Raw genomic sequence first — 7,439 nt, forward strand, 5'->3', positions numbered from 1 at the left:
CATGACCGGTTTGTGTGTGGTTGAAACCCGGAGACAGCGGATCTTCCTCCGTCACCAGGCTTCTGGGCAGCGCCTGGAGCAGAAGGGCCAGCCACCTGGCTCTGCCGTGGTGAGGGACTGCTTCCCCACGCCTGGCCCTCCTCCTCCGAACACGTGGAGGCTACTGCCCCTCTGTTCCCTGGGGGGCGGGCGGGGGGGTTCACGGGCTCGCCGGGCCCTGCGGGAAGGTTGAGGAGCTTTAGCCTCTGCCCCCACCTGCCCCGGGTGCCCCCCATTTGCCTGCCCTGGGTATCAGCGGGAAAACACTGCCAGTTGCTTGCTGAAACCAAGATCTGCTGACCCTGTGCTCATGGGAGGAGGACGGAGCCTGGAGGACTGTGGGAGGCCGTGGTCACTGTGTCGTGGGTGCTGCAGCCCGACTCCCTGGGCAGCCTGGGCTGCTTGCCACCCGCTGATGGTGGCCCACGGCAGCCCGGCAGCCCCAGCTCCACATGCCTTCCCCTCTGCTCCAAGAGTGCAGAGCTCAGAGGTGCCTTCCTGGTCCAGCCCTGAGTTGTTGGTGCCTCTACCTGTTTGGGAAGCAGGAACCCCGTAGGGTGCAGCGGGGTGTGGTTTAGGGTGCGGTGTGTGCTGCAGCTGTTACATTAGACTGGAAGCTGCTTGACAAGAGCCACACCCGATAGTCCCACCCCCCTGTTTAGCTCGGAACCAGTAAATGGTAAAAATACACCCGTGTCACCGCTGCTGAGAAATGCCGACGGAACCCCTAGAAGCTCCATCAACACCTGTGACTTACGGGACCGAGCGCTCCCCACGTCCTGGGGCCCGCACATGTACAGTGACATCCCGGTGGTTTGGGACAGAGGCAGCCACCTGGGGCGGCGGTGAGGCAGCTCCACCCCGCCCCCCCCCCCCCCCGCATCCCCCCTGGCAGGGGAGGGGGTGAAGCGTCCTTTGCTCCTCTTGGCGCGCAGCAGAGGCTACCGCTTGGGGAGCCCTTCTCGTGGGAGACGCTCCCTCTGTTCCCGCGGCTCCGGGGTGCGATCCGGGCAGGCCCGGGCCCTGTCGCGGTGGGGGGCTCCTCACACACCCTGCCCCGGGTTCCCTCTGTTCCTTTTACTCTGCCTCAGTCACCCTCGCCTGCGCCCCTGCGGCCTCTTCCCGAACAGGCCGCCCGCACCAAGCCCCTGCCTCAGACTAGGACGCGAACCGGGAGGCCCACAGCTGCCCTGGAGGATTTTTCCAAAAGGGAGGTGGACTCTCCCAAGGGCATTGTTCACGGGTGGAATGTGTCCCCCCAAAATTCACATATGGTGGCGCTTGGAGGGGGCCCTGTGGGAGGTGACGAGGCCGTGAGGCTGGGGTCCTCCCAAATGGGATTAGTGCCCTAATTAGAGGGACCCCAGTGAGCACTCTTGTCCTCTCCCTCGTGGGAGGTGAGGCCACAATGGGCGTCTGTAACCCAGAGGGTAGGTGCTTCTCGGGCTTCCAGCCCCCAGAAGTGTGGGAAACCCCTTCCTGTGCCTCCTAAGCACCCAGGCCCCGGCACCCTGTTGTAGGAGCCCGAATGGACTCAGATATCCAGGCTTATTCTTGCAGTGGAGCAGTGGAACCTTTCCGAGGCGCAAACACACCAAGACACGGGATTCACGGGATCGTAGATGAAGGAGAAACCCTGTGGCTTTTCTTGCTCAGGAATCTGTAATCACATTTCAAGGGACCATGGGCCCCAGAATGGCCAACTGTATGCATTTTTTTTTCTCTTTCATGAGAGGTTCTAGAGCTTTTTTCAGATCCTCAAAGGATGTTTGAGTTGAAAATGAACAAAATAACTTGCACTCCGGGGTTTTGTTTTTACCCTCCACCCACCCCGGGGAAGTGACAGTGATCTGAGCTTTTTTTTTTTTTTAAAGATTGTATTTATTTATTCATGAGAGACACACAGAGAGAGGCAGAAACCCAGGCAGAGGGAGGAGCAGGCTCCCTGCGGGGACCCTGATGTGGAACTTGATCCCAGGACCCCAGGGCCACGCCCTGGGCTGAAGGCAGGTGCTCAACTGCTGAGCCCCCCGGGCATCCCTCTTCTGAGCCTCTGAAGCCTGGTTTGGGTCTGCAATTGGGTGGCTCACACTTGTGGGGCAGATGCGTTCCCTGCAGAAAGGAGGCTCACGGAGGGCGGGCTCATCGCCACCACCTGACACTGGCTGAGCAAACAGCTTCCCCCTAAGCCAGCCACCTGGCCTGTGGTCTGACGCTCCCGGTTCCTCTGGACTTTGCCCGATGGAAGCTTCGGATAAATCACTCGATTCAGTAAATATTCATTGTGAACCTTCCAGCAGGCTCTGCGTCTGGCCCGTGGGTGGCAAAGGGGGAAAGATTACATTTGATGAACATGTAAGGTGTGTTTGGCACTTAAGTTTTGCAAAGGCGGTGGCTGGACAGCCAGAAACTAAATGTTCAAGGAATGTTTGTTGAATTACATTTGTATACATTGTATCTTTTTTTTTTTTTTTTTTTTTTTTTTTTTAATTTTTTATTTATTTATGATAGTCACAGAGAGAGAGAGAGAGGCAGAGACACAGGCGGAAGGAGAAGCAGGCTCCATGCACCGGGAGCCCGATGTGGGATTCGATCCCGGGTCTCCAGGATCGCGCCCTGGGCCAAAGGCAGGCGCCAAACCGCTGCGCCACCCAGGGATCCCTGCATTGTATCTTTTAATGCTGGTGTCTGGGGTTGCAAGTGACAGGAAACCATAATTATGACCTCCTCAGAGCTGAGCTTGGGCTCAATCTCCAACCCCTGAACAGAGACTAGCAGAAGAGAGGTAGGTGGTTTCCGAAGGAAATCTGGGGGACTCTTATCAGGAAGGAGGAGGAGGGGTGCCTCAGTCACTTAAGAGGCTGCCTTCAGCTCAGGTCATCATCCTGGGGTCCTGGGATCGAGCCCCAGGTCATGATCACGGGGTCCTGGGGTCCATCTACCTGCCCAGGGGGAGCTTGCCTCTCCCTGATGCCCTCCCTCCCCACTCATATTATCTCTCTCAAACAAATAAATAAAATCTTAAAAAAAAAAAAAAAAAAAAAAAAAAAAAAAAGGAGGAGGAATAGATGTTTGGCAGCAAAGCGCAAGTGTCCAGGGTACTCCATAAGGTAAGTTTCATTCCTATTTTGCAGATGAGGCAAGGGAGGCTCAGACCATAAGGCACTAAGCCCTGGGAAGGGGAGAACAGCACCGATACAGTCCTCGACCCGGGAATGCACACTCTGGAGTGGAGACAGCTACGGAGGGACACAGCTGTACTGTGGTCAGAGAGCGGGGGCGAGGGGCTGCCCCACCGAACCCCCCGGACGGTCAGGGACGGCCCCCTGGAGGAAGCTGCAAGCTGCAAGAGGGACCTGAGGGATAACGGGCGTCCACCAGGCGAAGGCGCGGGAGAGGACTGTCCAGGCGGGGGGCAGAGCGTGAGTGTACAGAGGTGGGGACGCGTGGGGCTGCAAGGGGACAGTAACACTTCCGTTTGTCCAGAGTGTAGAGTCCTCAAAAGGAACAAAGTGGGCGGGGGCACTCGGGGGGCTCAGCGGTTGAGCATCTGCCTTGGGCTCAGGGCGTGACCCCAGGGTCCTGGGATCGAGTCCCACGTCGGGCTCCCTGCATGGAGCCTGCTTCTCCCTCTGCCTGTGTCTCTGCCTCTCTCTCTCTCTGTGTGTCTCTCATGAATAAATAAATAAAATCACACACACAAAGGACTAAAGTGGGTGAAAAGTTTAGAGAATTGGGGTTTATGGATCCATATCTTCAACTTCTCAAGGCAAGAGGTGGGTAGGCTCGGCTCTAACTCACGGCAATGACCACATCACAGGTGACAATTCCACCCATGGACACAGCATGTCCTCTCCCCCCATCACTGTTATAATTTTAAGCCAATCTTTACAGCCTCCCCCCAAACCAAGGGAGGACAGCTTATCACCCTGCTTTACGGAAGTAGAAACTGAGACCTGGTGCAACAGCGTGACTTGCCAAAGGTCAGGGGGAGAGGTCCCTAAGGCCTTGCAGGATCGACGCTCTCCCGTTGACAGGGTAATGACCGCCTCTGCTCCCAGGTAAACCATAGCTCCTGGATGGATGCCCAAGCGCCACCGGCATCAGGACCACTCTGTGGGTGTCGTGAGAGATGACAAAACAGGGTGGGATGCTCAGGAGAAAGGGCGTGGATTCTCTCAAAATAAAACTTCACGAAAAGGTAACTACCTAAACCGCATTTCTGGGGAAGGGAGTGGGATATAAAAGAGTCAGCAGTGGGCCGGGAGTTAGGGGACCTGGTTCCATTTCCAGCTTGGTCATTATCACCGTGCAACCTCCAACAAGTGGCCTGGGTGTTTATGCGCCAGGTTCCCACCTGTAAAACAGGTCTAATAGCACCTTCCAACTTCATAAGATGGTCGGGAAGTCCCACTAAGTAAATAACTGGGTGTGAGTGTGCTTGATAAACTCCAGACTTTCTACCCACACACGGGATGGTTTGTATTGGACACTTGGAGGCCAAGGCACACCGGCCAGAGCTGCTGACCCCGGTCCACGGACAGGACGCAGAGGGGCTGCAGACGGGGGTCAGAAATCTCTCTTTATTTTCACTAAAGCTCTAACTGGAACGTAGCATCTCCTCCCCATGATTAACTGTGGCATTTATGTCATCGTCACGAATAGAAATCCCAGCGTTCATGACCCGTTACGGGTGCTGCACAGATCGTGAAATGCTGCTCGTGTGCATCACAGCTCTGGAAGTACGGCAGCCATCAGACGAGCCATTCGAGCCTAGTATTTAGTCGATTCATGAAGAAGCACACGTCACCATCACAAATTTTTAAAAATTTATTTTTAAAAATATAATTAGGGGGCAGCCCTGGTGGCTCAGCGGTTTAGCGCCGCCTTCAGCCGAGGGCATGATCCTGGGGTCCTGGGATCGAGTCCCGCGTCGGGCTCCCTGCATGGGGCCTGCTTCTCCCTCTGCCTGTGTCTCTACCTCTCTCTCTCTGTTTCTCATGAATAAATAAATAAATAAAATCTTTTTAAAAAACACATATATTTAGGGGTGAGGTGCCTGGGTGGGTCTGTCCGTGAAGCATCTGCCCTCGGCTCAGGTCATGATCCAGGGTTCCGTGATCGAGCCTCGCATTGGGCTCCCTGCTCAATGGGGAGTCAGCTTCTCCCTCTGTCCCCGCTCGTGCTCTCTCATACTCACTCTCTCTCTTAAGTAATAAAAAAATATTAACATATAAATATATATATAGTTAGGGGTGCCCTGCTGGCTGGCTCAGTTGGTGGAGCATGTGACTCTTTTTTTGAGATTTTATTTATGTATTCATGAGAGACACACAGAGAGAGGCAGAGACACAGGCAGAGGGAGAAGCAGGCTCCATGTGGGGAGCCCAACAAGGGACTCGATCCCGGGTCTCCAGGATCACATCCTGAGCTGAAGGCAGATGCTCAACCACTGAGCCACCCAGTTGTCCCAATAAATAAATCTTTAAAAAGATGGGGGGGCGGGCGGGAAGGACATCAGAAGGGCCTAGGAAGGGGTTATCCCACAGCCACAAGCGAGGGAGAGCTGGCCTGGGAGGTGGGGAGCCAGGAGGAGGGGACCTAGGCCGGTGTCGCTGGTGCAGACACTGCTGGTTTTCTTCCCGGGTGTCCACTCCCTTCCCCCTGCGGCCTCGCCCCATGAGCAGGGGCCCTGGGCTGCTCAGGGGAAAGACTACATTTGCCCGCCTACCCCCCACCTAGGCCGCCCGCAAAGCTGGGTTCTGGCCAGTGGGATGGGTTAAAACCAAACCCAAAGGGATCCCTGGGTGGCGCAGCGGTTTGGCACCTGCCTTTGGCCCAGGGCGCGATCCTGGAGACCCAGGATCGAATCCCACATCAGGCTCCCGGTGCATGGAGCCTGCTTCTCCCTCTGCCTATGTCTCTGCCCCTCTCTCTCTCTCTGTGACTATCATAAATAAATAAAAATTAAAAAAAAAGAAACCAAACCCCCAAAAAACAAACAAAAAACAAAAATTAACTTCTTCTTGAGTTTGATCAAATCCATCCTAACCATCACTAAGTCTTTTTTTTTCCCCACTAAGTCTTTCTCAATCCGATTTTTCACAAACGATGCAACTCTGGTTTTATGTATTTATTTATTCATTCATTCATTCATTCATTCATTCATTCTTTTTTTTTTCCGACTCTGGTTTTAGTTACCTTCCCAGGAAAACCAAACCAACAGCAATACTTTATCAACACGTCGTAGCAAACGCAGCCAATTAGGCTTCAGTTGTCTGAAGTTGCTTTTTAAAAGCTCACAGTTAAACGCAACGCTTAGAGTCAGGATCAGAACGGAAAGATGCGTGCGAGTTAGATACGCCCTGGTCACTTTATTAAAAAAAAAAAAAAGGGTTAATCCAAAATCTGGGCAAAACCAGGGTGACTGGACGCTCTCTGTTGAACAAACACGTGCGCAGGGCCCGCGCGGTGCCCGGGAGCAGGGGCAGGTCAGATTAAAGACCTAGGAGCCCGGGGTCTCGAACCCAGGACCCAGGTTTCCACACCGCGAGCGCTCTGAGAGCGAGGCCCGAGCTCCCTATCTCAGCTGCGATCTGCTCCGGAAGTCGGGGGGGAGCAGCTCCGGGGTCTCCTTGAGGACCCCCCAGGACTCCCCTTCCACGCGGCCCGGGTCTCTATCGGAGCGATGCTCCCTCCACAGGTGCGCCCCAGAGCACGTGGCACAGGTGCGCGAAAAAGAGACCGCGGTTAGAGACGGCGGCCAGCTGGGCGTGCTGACGTCACGGGGGAGCGAAGATTTAGAGCACAAGCAGCTGTAACTCCTTAACGCAACGCGCCGGACAACGTTCAGGTCTACCTTTAAACCTCATTAGTAGCCTCGCGGAGCGCAAGGCCTCAAAAAATTGGTTAAAAACTCAGAATTGTTCCTCTCCACGGAAATCTTTAGTAAAAGGCGAAAGATTTATGCGATCTGAAGAGAAACCAGAGTATGCCCTGCGCTCCCTGCACACGTTCCTCGGGTAGCGGTTACCCCGAACACAGTGATGGTGACTCTTTGCTCGAAAGACCTAGTGATTTCTGTCTTTCTCTCGGACAATTCTGAGGGAGCAGCCTCATTTTTTTTTGGGGGGGGGAGGGAATAATTTAATGGAAAAAGGAAAATCGAGTCGTTCCCAGGTCAGAAATTGTCAGCTGTGCAATGCATTTTGGGTATGCAAATGAGCCTCTGTCGTCACGCCCCGGTTCATGGAAATGCCTCGCAGCGTCCATTCGTTTTCCTGCTGGGACGAGAACTACCGCCAGGGGGCAGAGCGGAGGCCAGCCCGAAAAAGTCTATTTTACTTACTTACTTTTAAAAAAATTTATTCATTCATTCATTCATTCATTCATTCATTCAT

General features: G+C 54.3%; 1 non-coding gene across 1 annotated transcript; it reads right to left on the reverse strand.

The window, feature by feature from the left end:
• Positions 1–6,915: 6,915 nt before the first annotated feature.
• On the reverse strand, positions 6,916–7,032 carry LOC112929849 (U5 spliceosomal RNA). The gene has a single exon (XR_003236999.1). It is a non-coding gene; the product is annotated as a U5 spliceosomal RNA (small nuclear RNA).
• Between the last annotated feature and the right edge of the window lie 407 nt (positions 7,033–7,439).

This window comes from Vulpes vulpes, chromosome 2 (assembly GCF_048418805.1).
Source record: "Vulpes vulpes isolate BD-2025 chromosome 2, VulVul3, whole genome shotgun sequence".
Lineage (NCBI taxonomy): Eukaryota > Metazoa > Chordata > Mammalia > Carnivora > Canidae > Vulpes > Vulpes vulpes.